Here is a 9,175-nt window from a genome sequence, read left to right as displayed (position 1 = left end):
AGTCCCACCGCTGTCCGTTGTTCTCTGCATGAGCGCGGCTCCTCCGGCCCGGGCGCCGCCATTTTGGGTCCCAGTGGCATCTGATTTTCAAGTTCAAACGCCGCCTTGGTGATTTGGCCCAGAAAGAGAGGCTGATGTTCAGGTGAGCAGAGGGACCCTGGGAAGAGAGGAGTCGCCATTCGGTTGCCCCGTTCTGTGGGATGGTGGGATGGGGGAATGGATGGTAAAGGATCTTTCTGAGGAAGGATTGCCCGCTGGTAACGGGATGTAGGCAGCCAAGTGAGTGCGGAGGCCCAGCGCGACTTGGGTTCCCCGACGGGAAGAGAAGGAAGGCTGTCATTGGACAGTCTCTCCGGGAGGGGCGGTGACGCCAACACGTGGCATGGAGCCTCAGTTGGAGCACGTTGGTGATTGGTGTTAAATAGAAGGACTCGCACGTGTGCAGCACTGAGGCCTCTCAACCCCCCTCGAGCGCAAGGGTTTTCGCAGACCTAGTGCAGCGCAGTTTTGGAACGAGCACCTCGCAGGTTCCCAGTGACTGTTTAACGAAGGTAATGAAGAATTAGGGGTTTGACTTCAAGGTTCTTTCATTCTTTGATCTTTTTCTAATTGATTTTTTTTTTAGAGGGAGGAAGGGAGAGAGAAACATTGATGTGAGAGAGAAACATCTATTGGTTGCCCCTTACACACACACACACACACACACACACACACACAGCGAACCTGTAACCTAGGGGTGTGCCCCAACCTGGATGTACAGGACGCTCCAGCCAATTGAGCTACCGGGCCGGGGCTGCTGTGGTAGGTTTTTTTTTTAAGTACAGTGGGGCCTTGACTTACGAGTTTAATTCGTTCCCAGACCGAGCTCGTTAACTCAAATTACTCTATCAACTCAATGCAAAATATCGGCCGAGAGACAGCTGGTATCTCAAAAAACTCGTTAGTCGGGCCACTCGTAAGTCAAGGCCCCACTGTACCTACTATTTAGCATGCTTAAAAAATACTTGATTTATCCCTCCGCTGCTGTGGCTCAGTGGTTGAGCCTTGACCTATGAACCAGGAGGTCCCAGTGGGTTGGATCCCCAGTGAGGGGCATGCAGGAGGCAGCCCATCCATGATTCCCACTCCCTTCCTCCCTCTGAAATCAATAAACATTTTTATTTTATTTTATCAACTACTTCTGTTTATTAACCACTTATTTAGTGCTTAAGATATGCCAGGAACTTAGTAATTCTTCTAACAAAGAAAGGCAGTTTCTGTTAAGATGAGGAAAATGGGACAAAGAGAAGTGCTGGGGTTCGGACCCCTGCAGGTTTTTTTTTTCCCTCCTTTCATTTTTACGTTTACATACGTAAGTTTACATAAAGTAAAACTGACTTCTGTTTGGTATATAGTTCTATGAGGTTTTTTTTAATGATGCGTAATTGCCAATGTAACATTATATTAGTTTCAGGTGTGTGTAAAACATAATGATTCAATGTTTATATATTGTGAAAGGATCACCACGAAAATAAATCTACTTAACACCTATCACCATACATAGTCACAAAAATATTTTTTCTTGTGATGAGAACTTTTAAGATGTAGTCTCTTAGTAACTTTCAAAAATGCAATTAACTATAGTTTTATGAGCTTTAATACCTTCTTAGATTCATGTGACCTCCACCATAGTCTGGGTGAAGAACAAGAAATTTCCTTGTAGTTAAACCTTCCTCAAACTCTTAACCCCTGGCAATCACTAATCTGTCCTCTGTCTCATAGTTTTGCATTTTCCAGAATTTGATGTAAAACCTGCAGTGTATGAGAGTTCCAGTTGATCCCCATCCTCACCAGCACTTGGTATACCAGATTTTTCTTGTTTTGTTTTAGCCATTCTGATAAATGCGTGGTGATTTTTTCATTGTGCCTTTCCTTAATGGATAATGATGAGGAGCATCTTTTCATGTGGTTAATCTTTGGCAAAAAATGTTCAAGTCTTTGCATATTTTCATATTGTGCACTTTTTAAGAGTTGATTATATATTCTGCATTCAAATTCTTTATTGGATATGACATTTGAAAATATTTCTTTTGGGTTACACACCCTCCCCCCACTTCTATTAACAGTTTCTTTGAACATATTTTAAATAGTAGATATAAAGTCTTTGTCTAGTAAGTGCAATGTCTGGGCTTCCACAGGAACCTTTTGTATTACTTTTTTTTTTCTTTGTGGGGCCATACTTTCTTGTTTTTTGTATACCTTGTAGTTTTATGTTGAAAATTGGACATTTTGAATATTATAGTATAGCAACGCTGGAAATCAGATTGATCTTCCTCTCCAAGGTTTGTTATTGCTGCTTATTATGGTGGTTGCATGTTTAGTGACTTTTCTGAACTAATTTTGTAAAGTATGTAATCTTTGTGATGTATAGCACTGAAGTCTCAGTTTCATTAGCTTAGTGGTCTTCTAGGGATTGGACAGTTTTCCTTAAGTGCCTAGAACAACAACAGAATATCTTAGTATTTACAGATGGGCTCTGTGTATTGCTGCACAACTTCCCTTAGCCTTCACTTCCTCCTTGAGCAGAACCTGAAGGTGAGCCAGAGATGGGAGCTTAGGGCCTTCTCAGATCTTTTCTAAGCATGTACCCATCCTTGGAATGCACATGGTCTTTTAGGTTCCCAGGAATACATGGGAGCTTTTCTAAGCATGTACCCATCCTTGGAATGCACATGGTCTTTTAGATTCCCAGGAATACATGGGAGCTTTTCAAAGCCCTCATTCTCCAAAGCCTCTCATTCTCTCCCAACTTCTTTGGTGTCTTCATGCAGCACCAAACTAATTATTTTTTGCTTGTAAATGTTTCCAACAAACTCCTTCCAGCTAGCCACTTTTTAGCACTTGGAGAGTTCTGAATGAGGCAAGATAAAGTCATCTTTTGTGCCAGTCTTCCAGGGCACCACCAGACAGGTAAACACAAATTATTACAATTCTTTGCTTTGTGAATAAAGTCCTTCTGTGCCCTTTGGTACTGTTACTGGGACCAGAAAGGCAGACTGAGCTGGAGAATGGGGAAATGCCACAAAGCTCACTGCTCTAACCAAAATCCAGCTAGTTTTTCTTAAGTGTTTCACTGTTATGAAGTGCATCAAGTAGTTTCTGCAAGCTTTTGGTTAGTTTCCAGAATTCCAAAAAAGTTGATTCTGCAAGTTTTTTATTGCTTTTATGGAGGAAAAACTTTTGGAGTTCCTTACTTTGCTATTTTCACTCACTCAAAACTGAGAGAACAGGCCCAAGTTTTCCTAGTAAAATACCAAAAGAGAAGAAATGGATATTCATTTTTGAAGTGTTTGTACATTCTACAATAGTATCATCAAGGTATTTCAGGAGCCCCACTCATATGGTTATAGTGCATGGGCAGCTTGCTTTTCTCATTTGCAGGCCACAGACAACCCCTAACCCAGGGGTGGGCAAACTTTTTGACTCGAGGGCCACAATGGGTTCTTAAACTGGACCGGAGGGCCGGAACAAAAGCATGGATGGAGTGTTTGTGTGAACTAATATAAATTCAAAGTAAACATCATTACATAAAAGGGTACGGTCTTTTTTTTTTTTTTAGTTTTATTCATTTCAAACAGGCCGGATCCGGCCCGCGGGCCGTAGTTTGCCCACGGCTGCCCTAACCTCTCTGTTATTTTTAAAACATGATTTCAAAGGGATATCTGGCCAGGGGAACTCCTCTCCCTCTTTGTTGTTAAGAGTGGCTCAGAGAAAGGAGTTTTATTAACTGTTCTGATGTAAATCAGTCATGTGTTAACACTCTGGGCAATGGAATTGAGCAGAGCATGGAATGTGTTACTTTATATACTTCTGTATTGTTTGAGTTTCCTCCAAATGAGTATTACTTTGGAAATTAGAAATAATAAAAATAAATTTAAAGTACTATGAGAAACAATTGCCTGCTGCTGGTCTAGTGTATTTGTTGATCATGTTATGGTGTTTTTTAAAAACCTGTTTTGCCTTAAGGCAGTGGTTCTCAACCTTGGCTGCACATTAGAATCACCTGGGAATCTTTTTAAAATCCTGATTTCTGGGCCTCATCCTCCAGAAATTCTGTTTCTTTGTTATGGGGTGGGGCCACAACATTAGTAACAAAGAAACAAAATTTCCGGAAGATGAGGCCCAGAAATCAGGATTTTAAAAAGATTCCCAGGTGATTCTAATGTGCAGCCAAGGTTGAGAACCACTGCCTTAAGATAAGTTATTGCAGTGATCATAGCAAATGCTGTCCTATTGATAAAACAAATGATTGATAAAGTGTTCCAGGAAATGATAATAGGAAGGAAGTATAGAATAGTTTCTTCTGAAGATCATTTTTCAAACACTGGCTAACTTATCATTTGTTTACCTGTTTGGTTTTATGACACTCACTTGTTTTTATGAAAGCCATAATCTCTTGAAAAGCAAATCCTCATTTATAATCAAACTGTGAAAAGCTGTTTAACATAATCAAAAGCCACCTTACCATTCTCTGATCCTCTTTATTTTTTTCTTACGTATTTCATCTCTGTATTGTGACCCAACAGAATCTATTCTAGAGGACTACACTCAGGAGACCTGTATTCTAATGCTCAACCTGCCACTAGCCAGCTGTGTGACCTTGATTTAATCTCTCTGGGTCTCAGAATCCTCAATGACAATATGAAGGATTTAGACCAAGGGTTTAGAAACTGTAGACCTGTGTGCCGAATCTGGCTCACTGCCTGTTTTTGTAAATAAAGTTTTATTAGAACACAGACATGCTCATTCATTTACATGTTTCCTATGGCTGCTTTCGTGCTGGTACGGTCTTTTTTTTTTTTAGTTTTATTCATTTCAAAGGGGCCGGATCCGGCCCGTGGGCCGTAGTTTGCCCACGGCTGATTTAGACCAAGTGTTTAGAAACTGTAGACCTGTGCTCCGAATCTGGTTCACTGCCTGTTTTTGTAAATAAAGTTTTATTAGAACACAGACATGCTCATTCATTTACATGTTTCCTATGGCTGCTTTCGTGCTATATCTGTGTGGCTTGCAAGCCTAAAATATTTACCCTGTAGCCCTTTACAGAAAGTTTCCTTTCAGGCTTAAAATTCTTTGTTTTAGTTTTGGTATACTTGGGCCAACTTTTTAATTTTTCCATCAGATTGCTTCTTAGCAGATAGCCAGAAATTTTGATTAGAAAAGGAGAAACACAAAAAAATTTGTTATTTGTTAGACACCAGTATACCTCTATTTTGTTATTAATGCTGTGTTAACAAACAGCCTCTGGAGCTCAATATCTTTTAACAGTTATACTCAACTGGTGAGTCCACAGCTCATTCTCACTTATCTTCTCCATTTTGGGATCCTGGCTGAAGGAGCCTATTGTCAACCTATGATGATCATTGGCACCAAAGCAACATTAACAGGAATTCCCAATTTGGGGTTTGATGAAGAGGAAACTTTATTCAGTACAAAACAGTTCAATTATGATATAGCATGGCTCTGAAAACAGCTCAGCTGTGAGACAACCCTGGGCCTGGCCTCTTAGCCTCTCTGGCTAGACAGCTCTGCTCTGCTCTTGGATGGATGCCTTTGCTCTTCTTGCTGGTCTGCTTTGCACTGCACTGGTCTGCTCTGCTCTGGGAATCACAGTCTTCAGCCATTTAGTGGAAAGGGAAAGTGCACTCTCAGAGCCAGAGAGGAATTGAGGGGAGCTGGCTTATATGAACAGAAGTACCCACTCCTGGTCCCTGATTGGTCTGTCCTTATGCAAATGAGGGCACTGTCATGATTGGTCGGAATAGAGCCACACTGGTTGGTCAGATCAGATGGGGAAAGCAACAATCTTTTACTTATAACTAGAGCAATTTATTTATATTTAAAGTGAGTTACTGATATGATTTTTTTTTAAGTACATTTGAATTTTATTAAAATTCAACTTACAAACTCTTCACATATACTGATTTGTTGGGGCTTAAGGGTAAGGATATCAATGTTTTTATACACCCTTTGGACCAAAATAGGACTTCAGTTGTTCTGGAGTGGATTTGAAGGAACCTCTAGGGCAGTGATGGCGAACCTATGACACGCTTGTCAGAGGTGACACGCGAACTCATTTTTTTGGCTGATTTTTCTTTGTGAAATGGCATTTAAATATATAAAATAAATATCAAAAATATAAGTCTTTGTTTTACTATGGTTGCAAATATCAAAAAATTTCTATATGTGACATGGCACCAGAGTTAAGTTAGGGTTTTCAAAATGCTGAATGCCAAGCTCAAAAGGTTCGCCATCACTGCTCTGTGAGCCAAACCAGCTAGGGCTCCAGGAACTTCTTTATAAGGGCTGGCTCAGGTGGCAGAAACAGTGCATGCATGCAGTTCCTTGTCTGCAAGTAGTTAAGTGCAGGCTTCTCCCTGAACTGCAGTTTGTGTAAAGGGCCTCTGTATAGAAATGGCTACTAGGTCCTGTTTTTGTTTTTGTTTAATTTGAGCCAAGTTAACCACCAGGAGTCCTTCTTAGTTTCTTAGGTGTCTTCTTAGGGTTCATACTATCTGAGAATAAGAGCAATGAACAAATCGTGTGCCAGCTTTTAAGACTAATGCTCAAAAGTGGTGTATATAACTTTTACTCATATGTGTTTGGTCAGCTTTATGTTAGTGATGCAGGGCACTGTAATCCTTTTGCAGGACGTCCTGCAAGTCACCTGGCACCTCAAGTGGGTGGATAGTCCTTCCATAGGGAGGGCAATGAACCATTGGTACAACAACATCTAATACAACATCCTTAAAAGGTTCACTAGTGTGAGCAGACTGAAACTAATTGTGTGTGTGTGTGTTTTAAATTTATTTATTGATTTGAAAGAGAGAAAGGGAAACATTGATTTGCTGTCCTACTTATTTATGCGTTCTTTGGTTGGTTTTTTATTGTACCCCGACCGGGGATCAAACCTGCAACCTTGATATATTGTGATGTCACTCTAACCAACTGAGCTACCTAACCAGGGCTTGATGTGTATTATTTTTCACAAACTCTATGCAACTAATAACTAACTAGAATTTGGTCCATTGAGCTTTTGGAATATATTCTAATTCTCTCAACTTGCTTATTTAATAAATGTACAATGTAAGATTGAAATGTATCTGTTTGGATTTCTTTCTCATAGACTCTTGATGTCTTTAATTTACATTTCTTATCCCTCAGCTATCTTCTCCAAGGTTCCATATCTCACTGAATGACACACCTTAAGTTGCCTAAGCCAGAAACCTGGGTGAAATTCTTAACTTTCTCCCTCACCATGAATACTTACATCTAATTAGTCAGTTACCATAGTCTATTGAATCTGTTTCCTTTGTGGCTCTCTTGAATCAATTCTCTTCTCTCCATCCTCATTGCTACCTGGTCCAGGTGTCTCTCACCATTTGCAACAGCCTTATAACTAGCCTTTCTAACTCCTGAATTGTTTCTCTGTAATTTATTCTCTGCACAACCACCAAAGTGATTTTTCTAAAATGCAAATTGACAAAATGATTTTCTAAAATGCAAACTGATTGTGTTATTCCCCTGCATTCAAACTTAAAGCTCAAATTCAACATGGCCTTTCACCTTTTTTCTTCTGGGAATAGCCAAGTCTGTCCTGTTATGCTTAATTTACTTTCATAGTTGTAAAAACAATATCTTCTAGAAAGATTTTTTTCTAGAGCATATTTTTTGAACTCACACAGTATTTGATAGATGTTTTTCACTTGTAGAGACTCCAACACCTGATGAAAAAAATTATGCACAGCTGACTAGTGTTGACCATGGTCCAACAATAGGATGCTTCCATCTTGATGTTCAGTGGATTGTTCCTTCTTAGAAAGGCTTGGCTGTGCTCATTTTGGAACTAGTTTATGGGGCCTCTAAGTGAGCTAACATTTTTCATTATATACCAACTCAATAGCATCTGGACAAAAAGAATATGAAACAAATGTATTTTAAAAAAACTATCTCCTTTAATGTTAGCTCTGTGTATCAGAAATAAAAATAGCTTCATTGAACTGAGTGGGGGGTGGGGTGGGGGGGTTAAGGTTACTTCAAAAACCCAAATTCTTGCCTTTGAAAATGCTCTAGTAATTTTAAAGGCCAAATGTTTTCATTATTTAAAATTCATTGACACAAACTTTCTTTGATCAACCAACTGCTGTCTTTTCTTTTTGTGTAGGCTAGTTACATGGAATTTTTAATAAAATGAATTAAAGGTCTCTCAGCTCTGAAGCTTTGCAGTTGTAACGACAGCTTTGTGTTATTACAAGCTAATTTTAAAAAGCAAGCTCCATTTAAAAAGGCAAGTATAAAAAAACTATACATCTGTATAAACATTTAAAAAGGAGTCAGAGGCATATTGACACATTCTTAAGCATGAGGATGTATAGGGTAAGTGTGATGAACAAGCAGTTACATGGGCATTTGAACTTTCTGTGTTAGATATTTCTGTAACATTTTGATTTTTTTAATAAGCAGAATTGGGGAAAAATTTAAAGATTTTTTTAAAATGGAAAATTACTTGGTTTCCTCCTTCTTAGGGAGGGAGCAATCTTCTTATCAGGGTTAGAACAGGCTTCTTTGTGATTACGTATAATATTCTGGAGGTTCTATGAATATAGGGATTCTTGAACATCTTGAAATTACATAACAAATGTGTATGTGCGTGAGTGCTTTTTTGGGATGTTGGTTTGTGGGGATGAGGATTTATACTTCAAACAGATTCTTCTGATTTTATTTCTCTATTAGAGGCACGGTGCACGAAATTTGTGCATGGGTAGGGTCCCTAGGCCTCGTTGGCGATCAGGGCCGATCTGTGGGGTGACTGGCGGGGCGATCGGGGGACCCCCGCTTGCACCCACCTTGGCTGGCTTGGAGCTGCCTGCTCGCCGGCCCCGCCCCCTGCTGCTATCACTGGTCAAGGCCTGCAGGCTGGGGGCAGCTCCTGCATTGAGCATCTGCCCCCTGGTAGTCAGTGCGCGTCTTAGCGACTGGTCATTCCGCCAGTCGTTCTGCCATTTGGTCGATTTGCATATTAGGGATATATATATCCTATCTAATAATAGACAAACATGGTAATTAACCGTACCTCCGCTATGCTTCCCATTGGCTAATCAGGGTGATATGCAAATTAACTGCCAACCAAGATGGC

The sequence above is a fragment of the Myotis brandtii genome, unplaced genomic scaffold (assembly GCF_000412655.1).
Source record: "Myotis brandtii unplaced genomic scaffold, ASM41265v1 scaffold34, whole genome shotgun sequence".
In the NCBI taxonomy this organism is placed as follows: Eukaryota; Metazoa; Chordata; class Mammalia; order Chiroptera; family Vespertilionidae; genus Myotis; species Myotis brandtii.
The sequence above is the reverse complement of the archived record's forward strand: the minus strand, read 5'-3'. Positions refer to the sequence as shown.